The sequence below is a fragment of the Mustela putorius genome, unplaced genomic scaffold (genome assembly GCF_011764305.1).
Source record: "Mustela putorius furo isolate JIRA1106 unplaced genomic scaffold, ASM1176430v1.1 tig00003845_pilon_pilon_pilon, whole genome shotgun sequence".
NCBI classification, from domain to species: Eukaryota; Metazoa; Chordata; class Mammalia; order Carnivora; family Mustelidae; genus Mustela; species Mustela putorius.
Genome location: NW_025421998.1, coordinates 50,026,853 through 50,041,868, shown reverse-complemented (window position 1 = coordinate 50,041,868; position 15,016 = coordinate 50,026,853). Strand labels below are relative to the sequence as shown.

General features: G+C 36.5%; 1 protein-coding gene across 6 annotated transcripts in view; it reads left to right on the top strand.

The window, feature by feature from the left end:
- SNX13 (sorting nexin 13) overlaps positions 1-15,016 on the top strand; it is a 126,855-nt gene that overhangs the window by 27,505 nt on the left and 84,334 nt on the right. The gene's annotated exons all lie outside the window — the stretch shown is intronic.

Here is a 15,016-nt window from a genome sequence, read left to right as displayed (position 1 = left end):
TCCACGTCAGGGAGCCTGACACTGGGCTCGATCTCAGGACCCTGGGATCATGACCTGAGCCCAAGGCAGATGCATAACCACCTGAGCTACCTAGGCGTCCCTTCAGTAAATATTTGATCAATTAATGAAGCTTCCAGTCTAGAAAAGGCAGATATACATAAATAACTCTGTAGAATTTTAAATAGTGCTGTGGAGACAGAGAATGCAAGGATTGACCTTTCTTTTCTTTCTTTCTTTTTTTTTTTAAGATTTTATATATTTATTTGACAGACACAGTGAGAGAGGGAACTCAAGCAGGGGAAACAGGAGAGGGAGAAGCAGGCTTCCCGCTGAGCAGGGAGCTGGATGCAGGGTGTGATCCCAGGTCACTGGAATCATGACCTGAGCCGAAGGCAGCTGCTTAAGGACTGAGCAACCCAGGCACCCCCAAGGACTGAACTTTCTATCTGCTGAGAGGACTTACTTGATGGAATATATAAGTTTGAGCTGGTTCTTGAAGGAAACTTGATAGAGATTCTTGCTGAAGAGGAAAGGTAACCATACTAGAGGATAGACACAAGAGAACAAGTTATAACTAGGGGTAACTAGGTATTTCAGAATCTTTTCAAAGGTCATTTTGGCAGTAAGATGGATAGAATAGAGGGGAGGCAGGAATTGTAGTTTTGTAGGCTATAATAAAGGTTTTGTCTAAGACTTTAGTGGTGAAGAGGGGAAGGCCTCAAGAGATATTTAGGATATAAAACATAATTAGTTGGATGTGATCGTTCCAAGAGGGGACAGTTCAAGATAACTTTGAGATTTATCTTTTCAGTTAGTGGATAGACACTGATGTTCTTTTTAAGTAGGGGAATATAGGAGATACTTAGGGTATGTAATGAGTTTATTTTTGGACATGATTAATTTGAGTTACCCATGAGAAATTTAGACAGAAGTGTTAAGTATGCATTTCAGTGTATGTTTTAGAAACTCAAGATCCCCCCCCCCCCAACCAAAGATAATCAAGGGTATACTTGCAAAGCGGTATTAATTTTCCTTGACCTCTTATTTATTTATTTATTAAAGATTTTATTTACTTGTCAGAGAGAGAGAGAGTGAGCATAGGCAGAGAGAGTGGCAGGCAGAGACAGAGAGAAGCAGGCTCCCTGCTGAGCAAGGAGCCCTAGGTGGGACTCGATCCCAGGACACTGGGATCATGACCTGAGCCACCCAGGCATCCCTTCCTTAATCTCTTTTATTTCCTTTTATTATTAACCACTTTAACAGCTTTCAGAGATTTGGGTGCCTGCGTAGCTCAGTCGTTAAGCGTCTGCCTTCAGCTCAGATCATGATTCTGGTGTCCTGAAATGGAACCCTGCATCAGGCTCTCCGCTTAGCGGGAAGCCTGCTTCTCCCTCACCCACTGTCCCTGCTTATATTCCCTCTCTCGCTCACTCTCTCTCTCTGTCAAATAAATAAATAAATAAATAAAATCTTTTAAAAAAAACCCACAAAAACAGATTTCAGAGATTCCTCATTGCAGTCCCTATTTGTGCTTTCTTAATTTTCTTCCTTCCCTTTTTCATCCATTGGATTCTTCCTGAGGCTGTTAGTTTATTCTTTTTTAAAGTGTTTGTTGTCAGACTAAACTAGGGATAAAAGAAAGGCCTAACTCATGTGTGTGAATTTAGATCCCTTCATGAAGTAAGCATCATATATATATGTATGTCTTTATGCCTTTGCTTCAAGTAAGTAATAGGCTATCTGCTATTTTTAAAACACATTACTCTTGGTTTATCTTTTTTTTTCCCCACTTTTGATAGTGACATAGTTGTAGACTAGTATTTTGCATCTTTAAAACAGCTGTGAAGTTATGATGATGAATTATATCTTCGACTTAGAATCAAATAAACCTTTTAGCAACTGTAGGTACTGTAGCAGTACTGAACTCCTGTTTCTGGCTGATTTTCACGGTGGTTGTTGCCATTCACTTTTATCTCATTGTTGCCTTGCAGGACTGATTCCACTGATTCCAGATTTTTCATATTTTAAAAAAGATTTTATTTATTTATTGGGCAGAGAGAGAGTGCCAGAGAATACAAGCAGGAGGAGCAGCAGAGGGAGGAGAAAAGCAGGCTCCCCACTGAGCAGAGAGCCTGCTGCTGGGCGGATCCCAGGACCCCAGGATCTTGACCAGAGCTGGAGGCAGATATCTAATCAATTGAGCCACCCAGGCACCCCCAAATTTTTCTTTTAAAAAAAAATAATAATGTAAAAAAATTATTTATTTATTTATTTTATTTATTTGACAGAGGAATCACAAGTAGGCAGAGAGGCAGGCAGAGAGAGACAGGGAAGCAGGCTCCCTGCTGAGCAAAGAGCCCAATGCCAGCCTCCATCATAGGACCCTGAGACCATGACCTGAGCCAAAGGCAGAGACTTAACCCACTGAGCCACTCAGGCACCCAAAGTTTTCATTTTTTAAGAAAAGCCAGAAACTGTGATATGTATGTGATGTTTTAAATATTTACTCAGAATTAAAAAAAAAATACTATGTTGGCCAAATAAAACACACCAGTTTTTTATCCCTTTCTCAAAACTTAAATTCTTTCTGGAGAAGATCAACCAGCATCACCTACTGAGATATTTGAGATGTGTTTAGTTCTATTGCATATGAGGGTGAGAAAGGAAACTTGAGTGGAAGTCACAGAAGACAGTAGTGGCAAAAGAGACAGGCTCAATCCCTTGGTTTGGAAGATTGAGTAATAATTGGGTTGTGAAGTCAAATGGGCTGAGATTTACACAATCTGCCGTAAGTATCCTGACAGTGAATTCTTTTTTTTTTTTTTTTAAGATTTTATTTCTTTGACAGACAGACAGATGGTGAGAGACGCACTACAATAGGGGGAAAGGGGAGAAGGAGAAGCAGGCTTCCCATGAGCAGGGAGCCTGATGTGGGGCTCCTTCCCAGAACGCTGGGTCGTCACCTGAGCTGAAGGCAGACGCTTAACCACTGAGCCACCCAGGCGCCCCTGACAGTGAATTCTTGTACCTTTAGTTCCTTATTTGCTGAGATCTTGATTCTGAGCACCATGTTCAGTTAGGGAGCATATTTTTCTTATTATTTTATCCTGCATATTTAAGTACCAAATTAAAAAACACCCTCACTCTCCTCTCTCACTGTCTCTTTCTTTCTCACCCTCCCTACCCCTTCCCTACTCTGTTGTTTTGTCCCAAGAACACAACCCACATAAATAATGTTTCTGTCATTTTCAAGTTCAGAACACCTGATTTACTAAATTAACTGAGTGTAATTTGTTAGGTCTTACTGTATAATCTTGATTTATTTATTTTTATTGAGTCAAAGTAAAGAATTTTTATAGGAAGTTTACTAATTCCATGAGAAAATTGGAGATTTATTGGAACTGGCCTTTGGCTTTTCTGTTTGTTCTTTGTGGGAGGGAGGCCTAAGGATTCTTTTTTTTTTGTTTTAAAGATTTTATTTATTTATTTGACAGAGAGAGAGATCACAAATAGGCAGAGAGAAGCAGAGAGAGGAAGGGAAGCAGGCTCCCTGCCTAGCAGAGGGCCTGATGCGGAGCTCGATCCCAGGTCCCTGGGATCATGACCTGAGCTGAAGGCAGAGGCTTTAACCCACTGAGCCACCCAGGTGCCCAGGCCTAAGGATTCTTAAAAGTAGAAGTTGGGAGTTTTGACTATGCATGTTTTAGCAACAGCTTTTACTTGTAAATAAAGTACACTTGCATAAAAATTAGACTTTACAATTAAAATTATATTTTAAAAATTATGAAATTCATGAAATGATTCTAAACAGTTAATTTTAATACCATATAAAAATAATTTTATGTTTTTTTTTTTTTTTTTTACATTTTATTAAAAGGTAAATGAATTTTGAGCTGCTTGACATTTAGCATTCTTTTGGGCATTGGTAAGGTTGACTGTCAGTTTATTATAGTTCATGACTGGTGCCAACTTGTTATTATTTTCTCCCTTTGTAAAGTCTTTTTATACTTGAGATTATTTGTATGTGGTGTAAAAAAAAATGTTTTATTTATTTATTTGACAGAGATCACAAGTAGGCAGAGAGGCAGGCGGAGAGGGAGGAAGAAGCAGGCTCCCTGCTGAGCAGAGAGCTCGATGCGGGGCTCGATCCCAGGACCCCGGGATCATGACCTGAGCCGAAAGCAGAGGCTTTAACCCACTGAGCCACCCAGGCGCCCCTGTATGTGGTTTTTAAAAGACTTTAGGGATCAGTTTTCAATTACCACAAAATTTAGAGGAATATACGGAGATTTTCTGTTTATCCTCTTCTCCCAAATATGCAGTCTCCCTTCTGTATCACCTACAGAAATGGTAGATTTTTTTTGTCGAGGCTGAACTTATATTGACACATGATGGGTTCTCCATGTCTTTTCATGGCTAGATAGCTCATTTCTTTTTAGTGCTGAATAATAATCCATTGTCTGGATGTACCATAGTTTATTTATACACTCATCTACTTTAGGCCATCTTAGTTGCCTCTAAGTTTAGGCAGTTTTGAATAAAGTCCTATAAACATCTATGTGCTGGTTTTTGTGTGGAGATGTTTTCAGTCCCTTTGGGTAAATGTTAGAGTGATTGCTGGATCATATGGTAAGAGTATATTTAGTTTTAAAAGAAATTACAGAATTGTCTTCCAGAATGCCATTTTACTTATTTCCACCAGCATTGTATGAGAATTCCTGTTGTTCCACATCCTTGTCAGTATTCTGGGTATTGGCCATTCTAATAGGTGTGTAGTGGTATCTCACTTGGATTTTTTTTTTTTTTTAAGATTTTCTTTATTTATTTGAGAGAGAGAGAGCATGAGAGGGGAGAAGATCAGAGGGAGAACCAGACTCTCCATGGAGCTGGGAGCCCAACGTAGGACTCGATCCCAAGACACTGGGATCATGACCTGAGCCAAAGGCAGTTGCCTTTTTTTTTTTTTTTAAGATTTAATTAATTTATTTGACAAACAGAGATCACAAGTAGGCAGAGAGGCAGGCAGAGAGAGGGGGAAGCAGGCTTCCTGCTGAGCAGAGAGCCCGATATGGGGCTCGATCCCAGTACCCTGGGATCATGACCTGAACTGAAGGCAGAGACTTGAACCCACTGAGCTACCCAGGTGCCCCTGAAGGCAGTTGCTTAACCAACTGAGCCACCTAGGCACCTTCATTGTGGTTTTCATTTACATCTCCCTAATGACATATGTGGAATATCTTCTATGATTATTTGCTCTCAGTATATCTTCTTCCGTGAGTTGTCTGTTAAAATCTTTAAATTACGATTGTTTGTTTTCTTACCTTTGAGTTTTAAGAGTTCTTTGAATATTTTGGATAACTCCTTTATCAGATGTGTCTTGTGCAAATATTTTCTCCTAGTCTGTGGCTGATCTTTTACTTATTGTGATAATGTCTTTCTTTGAGTAGGAGTTTTTAATTTTAATGAAGTGCAACTTATCAGTTAGTTATTTAATGGATGGCCCAATGCAGGGTTCCATCTCACAACCCTGAGATCATGACCTGAGCCAAAATCAAGAGTTGGATGCTTAACCAGTTAAGCCACCCAGGCACCCCAGTAGCTTTTTTTTTTTTTTTTTTTTTTAATAAATTAGAAGAGCTTTCCCAGGACCCTTCTCCCTTCCTCACTCACCCTCTCTCTCTGTAGTGGTGTTGTACCTAAAAAGGCATCACTCTACTCAAGGTCTTATAGTTTGTCTTCGGTGGGTTATCTTTATGGAGTATTAAAGTTTTGTCTGTGACACACTCTTGAATAGTCTTAGCATTTGTGAATCTTTGTTCACTTGGAGTTTTTATTATTGGAAATTACCAGGACTTTAGTACATAAAGTTTATAATCAGTTTTGGAGAGTACCATTTTGATGGAAAAAAGTGAGTAACTGTAAAGAAAAGAGATTGATTTCCTTAAGTGCACAATTGGTTATGGAAGACACTTTCAAAGGAGTTTGAATATGTTTATAAGCTCTGGAGGCTTTATCTTTTCTGCATTCCTAAACATTTTGTAAATCTTTTAAATCTTTTTATTGTGACATTTATGACATTTTTATGTATCCTTACATGTAATTTTACTTATTTAGTTTGTGAGCATGTTGAGGGCAGAAACTGACTCATTTTTGTGTGATTAAGACCTAATACATAGCTTTTTAATAGTTATAGAATCATATGAAACCCCCCAAAATAATTTTGAAGAACAGTAGTTCTTACATAAAATGTGCACATAACCACACACAAAGGAAGATACTAGAACTCATTAACTTTATTTAACCTGTCTCTTGGTTGCTTTTTTTTTCTTTTAAGATTTTATTTGTTTATTTGTCAGAGAGAGTGAGAGTGTGTGAGCACTAATGGGGAGTGGCAGGCAGAGGGAGAAGCAGACTCTGCTGAGCAGGGAGCCTGATGAGGTTCCCCATCCCAGGACCCTGGGATTTTGACCCAAGCCTAAGGCAGACGCTTAACCAACCAAGCCACCCAGGTGTCCCGATTATTGTATATATTTAAACAGGTTTTTTTTTTTAAGCATTTCAAACATTAAAAGTAGAAAGATTAATATAATGAATTTCCTCTCCTCATGCACAGCTTAGACATTTATCAGCTCATGGCCTCTTTTATTTCATCTACATCCTTTTTTACTTTTCCCCACTCTCTACTTGCAGAATTATTTTTGACGTATATTCTAGATACATGATTTAATCTGTAAATAATTCATTATGTGTCTGTAAAACATAAAGATTCTCTTTGTTAAAACATAATCATAATATTATTTTACCGCAAAAAAATAAGCAATGACTTAATATCATTAAGTATCCAGAAAATATTAAGAACTACCAATTTGGGGCACCTGCATAGCTCAGTTGTAGCTCAGTCAGTTAAGCTTCTGCCTTAGGCTTGGATCATGATACCAGGGTCCTGGGATGGAGCCCCGCATCGGGTTCCTTGCTTAGTGGGGAGTGCCTTCTGCCCCTCCTCCCCCTCTCCCTCGGTCCCTCCTCCCACTTGTGCCTGCTCTTTCTCTCAGATAAATAAATAAGTAAATAAATAAATAAATATTTTTTTAAAGCTATAAATTTGTCTCCTTTTCCTTCTTTCTCTTTTCATCCCTCTTTCTCCTTTCCTACTGTATGTCTGTGAAAATTAAGTAGGATAAGCTCTACATACTGTAGTTGTAACCTGTAGTTTTCCCCAAACTCTCCTCCCTCCCTTGTCCCCCTTTTCTTACTCTGTTTTTCCCTGGCCTTGCATTTGTTGAAGGAACTGGGTATTTTTTGCCCTTTAGTGTTTCTCACATTCTCTCTCTCTCTCTCTATATATATATATATTTTTTTTTTTTTTTAAAGTTCATCTCCCTAGTATATTGTAACAGTTCATCTTCCTGGTATATTGTAACCATTTCCCAGTCTTCTGCATTTCTTAAAATCAGATTCAGGTTTGATTACTTCCCTTCCCTCCCCTCCCCTCCCCTCCCCTCCGCACACCACCCCCCTCCCACCCAAGACTCTTTCATAGATGGTAGTGTATATTTTTGTTTGAAGAGGTGTATAATGTCTGGTTTGTTCTTCCTTCCTTCCTCCTTCCCTCCTCTGCTAGATCTCTGACATATTAAGGATTGCAATATGGTACTGTTCTAGTTGTATCATTTCTTCTTTATTATATGGAATATTTCCATAAAGAGAGACTTAATTTTCATAAACTTTCCAATTAACCTGATAAATGCTTAATTCTCTACCACTCTTCAAACACAGTTGCACCCTTTAAAGGATTAAAAAAGATAAAAAATCTTCATGATTTCATGAATTCAAGTATTTGAAATGCTCCAGTCCACTGTAGTTATTATTTTTAGTGTTTCCATCTTTAGACAGTTGCAGCCTTTTCAGGTTGTTTGCTGAGTCCTTTTGACTTATCTTCAGTAGCCTTCAGTAGCTTTCTGGTATGTCAAGTTGCTGCAGGCCCATTTTTAAACTCATTTTCTTGAAATCAGCCATTGCTCCAGTAGCCCTGGTTCACTTCAGTGGAACTGTCAACATTATTTTTTACAGAAGTAATATTATTTTTTTTGTGATTGTTTTTATACCACTAATGAGCCACAGTTAAATTACTATATTTTAAAATGACTTAAAATAGTTTCTTTGTGTGGTTATTCCGCATTCTTAGTAGTTAGATTTGTTTTACTTTGCTTTTCATTTTTAGAGAATGTTTTTTAAATTCTCTTTTTTTTTTTTTTGAAGATTTTATGTATTTATTTCAGAGAGAGCATGAGAGGGGAGAAGGTCAGAGGGAGAAGCAGACTCCCTGCAGAGTTAGGTAGGAGCCTGAGGTGGGACTCACTCCGGGGACTCCAGGATCAAGACCTGAGCAGAAGGCAGTGGCCCAACCAACTGAGCCACCCAGGCGCCCCTTAAATTCTTTTAATATGTAAAATATTTATAGTGTCACAAAAATCAGATCTACACAGCAAGGTGTTTTCAGATGTCTAATTCTTATCCCTGTCTCCTCTACCCCCATTTTCTTCATTCCTCATTGATCAGTTTAAAAAGTTTCCCTAGGGGCACCTGGATGGCTCAGTGGTTGGGCATCTGCCTTCGTATTAGGTGGTGATCCCAGAGTCCTGGGATCCAACCCTGCACTGGGCTCCCTGCTCAGCGGGAAGCCTGCTTCTCTCTCTCCTAGGCCCCCTGCTTGTGTTCCCTCTCTTGCTGTCTCTCTCTGTCTAATAAATAAATAAAATATTTTTTAAAAACTTTCCTGTATCCTTACAGTAAAAAAAATAAGCAAATGTGTGCATATTTATAATTCTGTCCCTTTCTTAGCTGAATGATAGCTATACATACTTTTACTAGTATGTAATTAAATTTTAAAAATAATTATGGGTAAATATGTTGATACAAAAAAATGCAATTTTTAAAATATGCAAGATTTCTGTTCTGATATCTTGATGGATTCTAATAGCATGTAATTAGAAATTTAAGTGTCTTACTCTTTGGTAGCTTTAAAATTTTTGCTTTAATCAGTTATTTTTAAGGGAATATTTTTCCCTTTTGTGTGTCATATATTTATATATATATATACACACACACAAACATTTGTATATGTGTCATATGTATATGTATATACACACATATATATCAGTTTCATTCATAAACAAAGATATACACATATATCAGTATCATTCATAAGCAAAGATAGACTTTCATTTCATATATATCAGTCTCATTCATAAACCAAAATAGACTTTCCCATTTCAAATGGGAACATTAGGAAAAGAATCTATTTTCTTTCTTTTTGATGGAGAGTAGAGGCTTATTTATTATTTAAAAGACATCTTTAATTTATTGAGTTATTTATTATATATGTAGACTCCAAAACAATTTGTATAGCTAGAAATATGTTGTCTCTGAAAAGCTCTTTTGGTTAATTTAATTCAGCCTTGTGTATCTACTAGACCTTTTATTAGAAATTCAGGAAACCTTGATAAAGCAGTTTTTCAATTTGAGGCTTTGCGTATTTATTGGAAGCCTGTCAGGACTGTTCTTTGCTATACTGTCCTATCCACATTTTAGATACTTTTATGATTTTTCCTGTATAAGAGAAAATGTTGAATAAATACCATCTTCCTCCCCCCCACCCCCCAATACAGTAGTAGTTCCTTCAAGCCCCAATTCAATGATTCCAGTGTATGGGCTGTGGGAATAAGAAGGAGGTTGGCAGCCTAGCTTAGTTTGTATCCTGAATAAATAAATACAAATTCTGAATGTTCCTGCTATTGTTTTCAAACTGGGTATAGGTATTTTGCAACTGATAGAATCTAGTTTGAAAAACACTAATTTATTGTAGCTTATATTTGTCATTAGATGCTAAGAGTCCTAATTGTGTGTACTTCAATAGTAGTCTGTGACCTTTTTTTTTTTAAAGATTTTTTTTAACCCAGACGCCCCAGTCTGTGACCTTTTATAACTACTGCTCTAATAAAAAGGGAAGGGTTTGTACAGGTGGTCATCTCTATATGTGTACATAATTCATTCTTCAGAATATATGACAGTTGAACAATAACAATACTTCTTTTGGTAAGGGAGAAGAGTTTATTATCAAAGAACTAACAATATACACCCCCAGTTGGGAGAGGTAGGAGAGACTCTTTAGGTATCTAGTGGCTGTTATTTTTGCCAGCTGGGCGGTTAGCCATCTTGGAAACCAGGGTCATTGACTGTGGTATCTACCCTTTCCACAGGCTCTCTTATCTTTCCTGGCTCAATAACTGAATTGAAAACTCCCTATCACACTGGTCTTTAATCATCCTCCCAAGAACATGCTAGGTATCTTAAATAGAAGTGAGTAGAAGAGGATCTTTATTCCCTTGTCCTTAGAGTATGTAAAGAGGGATTTGGGACAAGTTGCCCCAGCAAATGTACTGATGATCCCTGTGTGGCTGCCGTTCTGTGGCTTCCTCCCCATCCATTAAGGAAGTAATGGATGTGGGTTGCTGTCGGCATATGTTGAGACAGCCAAAAGAACGTTTTTTTTGGTCCATCAGTCTCATGGAAGAACAAGGTCCAGTTTTTGGTTTTTTTTTGTTGTTGTTGTTTTTGGGTGGGAATTTGGTGTCAGTTGTACTGGAAGGAAGGTATAACTCTGCCTAAAGCCATAAGGTGTGGGGTAGAGGAACACTTCAAATTAGGGTCCTTTCCTTTTTCACTTTCCTAGACCTTTTCCTTGTCTTGGCAATTTCCCCTTTCCCTGTCCTCTCCTTTTCTCTCCTCCCTTGTCTTTCCATTCCCTCCATTTCATTTCTCTGGTTAATATATTAAATATTTCCATTTTTAGTGAGCAGCTTCTTTGTACCAGGCTTTGGTTAAATTATATAATGTTGAATGAGAGGTTCCATGTCAGGAGTACATGCCATTGAAATTACGTGGAGCAGAACTTCCAACATATTTTAAGTGGAATAAAGTGGGAGGAAAACAATTTATAGTTGTAGTAGGCCACTCTTCTTTTGAGTGCTTATTTTTGTTCTTTAACTTGTATGATTTCTGTGACCCAAGTTGGCACTGAAGTAATAATGGTTTGAAGATTCTTAGCCCTATCTGTCTGGCTGCCCTATGCCACATAATGTTTTCACATACACCAGGTCATTATAACTCTTGAGTATGGTTGACCCATTCTGTTGAGACATCAGAGTCCAATGTTCATTTCGTGGGAGCTCTGACAATGTGTTTTTATGAGATCTAAAATACCTGTTTCCACTTAGCTCCATTCTCCCCCTGCAGCCAGGAGACTCTCAGTCTGGCTTTGCATCAAAATAGCTGTGTCAAAAAAAAAATAGTTGTGTCATTATTTTTAGTACCAATCTGCTACAGCTAGACCTGACTTGAGAGCCTACTCAATGGGAATTCTGGATCAAGGAGTGATATTGCAGAAGTTACACAATGTTAGTGGCAAACTGGAACCTATAATTTCTAACTTTTTATTTTTAGTACCGTATTATGCTACCTTCCCTATCATAAAAATAGGTGATGAGAGTCAAGTAAGATAAATGTCAGTAGGACTTGATAGGCATAAAATATTACAAGGTAAATTATTTCAGCTTGGTTTCTTTTGTCAAGAGGTATATATGATCCTTTGTATTATCCTTTTTTGGTTCTTAAGCATCTTGGCAGCAGGGATCATTTTTTATTTCTCTGTGTCCCTATGCTCAAGGCCAAACTGATACATATAGGTGTCAGGACATCCTAATAAATTGATACCCTTTGAAAGTGAAATTCTTTCCATTGTTTATGTAGGGTATATGATGGTTAAAATGATTGTCTAATAATAAAAATTACATACTTCATATTCATGCCAGGGATTTATTACATTCATTACAAGTCATTTTCTGACTGATTTCTTGGGAAGCATATTAAAAAACTGAAAAGTATTTGATTTTAAAATGATTTCAGCTTTTTTTTTTCCTTAGTGTTGTTGTCAGTGACAAATTTTAAGGTTTAAATAAGGAGTTGGGATTTGCCTAGGATCAAATCCCACTCTTTTTTTTTTTTTTTTTAAGATTTTATTTATTTATTTGACAGAGAGATCACAAGTAGGCAGAGAGGCAGGCAGAGAGGGTGGGGGAGGCAGGCTCCCTGCTGAGCAGTGAGCCCAATCCCAGGACCCTGGGATCAGGACCTGAGCAGAAGGCAGAGGCTTAAACCACTGAGCCACCCAGGTGCCCCTCAGATCCCACTCTTAACTTACTAGCTTGCATAACCTCAGGCAGTTTTTTTTTTTTTTTTTTTTTAAGCTTCTCTGTGTCTTAATTTCTCTGTTGCTAGACTAAGAATGAGAGTGACCACTAGACATTGCATTTATTTACTCCCCACAACAGACACATGAAATAGGTGAGGGAATGAAGGTGTGTAGTGGTTATCCATCTAATAAAGAGTAAAGGTAAGATTTGCACTCAGTCTGACTCCAGAGTCCATATTGTTTGGGCACTATGCTGTCCTAACTTCTGGATTATTTAAGTAAGTTGTTCAGGGAAATAAATGAAATGGAGTTTGTAGAATGTTTTGTACAGTTTTGGTTCTCAAAACTTTTTAGGTTTTGGAGTTTGTGAATAAGGTTTTGTGGACCTAGAGATTAAGGGGAATTATAAACATATAGTTGTTTTAAGTTCTAAACAGTTCTGTTAACTTGTTGGAAATGAAAGAATCTCAGACATAATGGATCAGCATCTTAAGAGTTTTTTGAGTCTGCGTTTTTAAGAGTCTGCATTTAAGATCCTTGAAGTTTGAGAAGTACTGGAGTAGATGATCTTGAAGCTTTCTTCCAATTCCCATTGGTGAGTCAGTGGTTCTAGGGAATCAGATAGCAAGGGTATTTTAGCACTGATTATTGTATTTAGAGAAGAAAATGATAATATATCAAGTATTATTTTAATGTAAATCACTGTAATAGAGATTTATTTCTATTTTTTGGCTTCTGTGTTAGGTCAGCTCTTGAGGTAATTAATACCTGTTTGAATTTGTAGAAAGTTTCTAATATGGTCCCAAATGATCCTGAATTTTATCATCTTGTATCATCTTAGGAAATAATTAGAACTCAATTTTTATATGGCTTTAAGTTCAATTGTATTCCTTAATTTCACCATATAATGAACCAATTTTATATGTGTGTGTGTGTGTAAACACTATGAAACTTTCTAGTTTTGTACAATTCACTATTCTGGTATTTCAATGAACAGCTTAAAATTTGAAGTTAACTATTGTAAAAAATTAACTGCAAAGCAAATGAACACTTGACTTACTTAATTGAATCTGTGTAATTTTATTAGTCTATAGAAAATAAAAATTCCTCTCAAAATTAAAGGATCTTTTGTAAATTTTTTTTAAATAGATAGTAATGTCAGTTTTGTTCACATTAAATCATTAGTACCTGGCACATTGTAGTAGGTATTGACAAGTATGAATGAATGAATGAATAAAAATTTGTGTTTAATCATTTTTGCTACCATTTTCAAATGAGAGGCAATAAGATTGTGAAAACTTGCATTTTAGACATTTGAGCATCTCCCCATGTTAACTAACTGCTGCATTTTATAATCTTCCCCATATTAACTAATTGTGATTCTTCTCTGAAAATTATTTTAATTGTGAGAGGTATGATTCAAACAGGAGAAGAAATATTACGTTTATTATGCTCCCTTCCTTTATGTACAGTGGTAGCTGCTTGATTTCATTTTTAAGACCTCTTAATATATCTACGTTGTTTAGCTTTGAAAAACTGGCTAGCAAGCATAAATCTAACTTTGTAGAGAAAGAATAATATTGCAAATATTAGGTCAGACCTCATTCAAGAAAGTAGTTTGAATAAAATATCTGGGGCATAGTCTGGTTTCACTTTCCCTGAGAGTTTATGAAAACTCTTTGCAGGGAAGTCAGTGGATAAGGTTTTGAAGGAATCTTGAGAAATAGTTGGGCCTCTGGCAGGACTGTATTATGGATCTAGGCACACAGGTGGTCAGCTGACGTATTGTCAGAGGGATTGGACTGCTCTGTATTTTATTCTAAATCCCCTTGCTTACTTTCAGCTCTTAGAAGTCAGAGACCAGTTCTGTAGATGAAACAGTATCCCCAACTGATTCAGGGAGGAGATCATGAGGGCAAAGCAGAAACTTCATCAGTGGGGCATTCTGTCTTCTGGTTAAAAAGTGGCCAGTATAGGAAAAAGGATAATAAAAATACAAATGAACAAAAATTGCACCAGCCTTAAATAAAAGAAGAAATTTTAAAAAGCTTCCCCAGAGTGACATAAAAGAGAATATGAATAAATGGAAAAATATTACTTGGGGTAGGAAGACTCATTATTATAAATTTTCCTTAAATAAATTCTAAGATTTTTGTTCATATGTCATCTAGTTGAAAGCTTCTTATATAGTCATATATATATATATATATATATATTAGTCATATATATATAGTCATATATATATATTAGTCATATATATATAGTCATATATATATATTAGTCATATATATAGTCATATATATATATATTAGTCATATATATATAGTCATATATATATATTAGTCATATATATATAGTCATATATATATATATTAGTCATATATATATAGTCATATATATATATGACTATATAAGAAGCTTTCAACTAGATGACATATGAACAAAAATCTTAGAATTTATTTAAGGAAAATTTATAAGGCTAATTTATAAGGCTACATTCTATATATATATATATTATATATATATATTAGTCATATATATATATATATATATGCACATAGTAACCATATATATTTAATTTTTCTCCATAGCACTTACCCCATCTGATATAACTATATAAATTTATTATTCTTTCCCCTGGAATGTAAACTTAACAGAAGGTCATAAATTGATCAAAGTGTGCCTATCTTTCTCTCCTTACTAGAATGTAGCCTTATGGGGATATGTTGTTTTCCTTGTGGTTTCCCCAGCACCTTGAGCTTATAG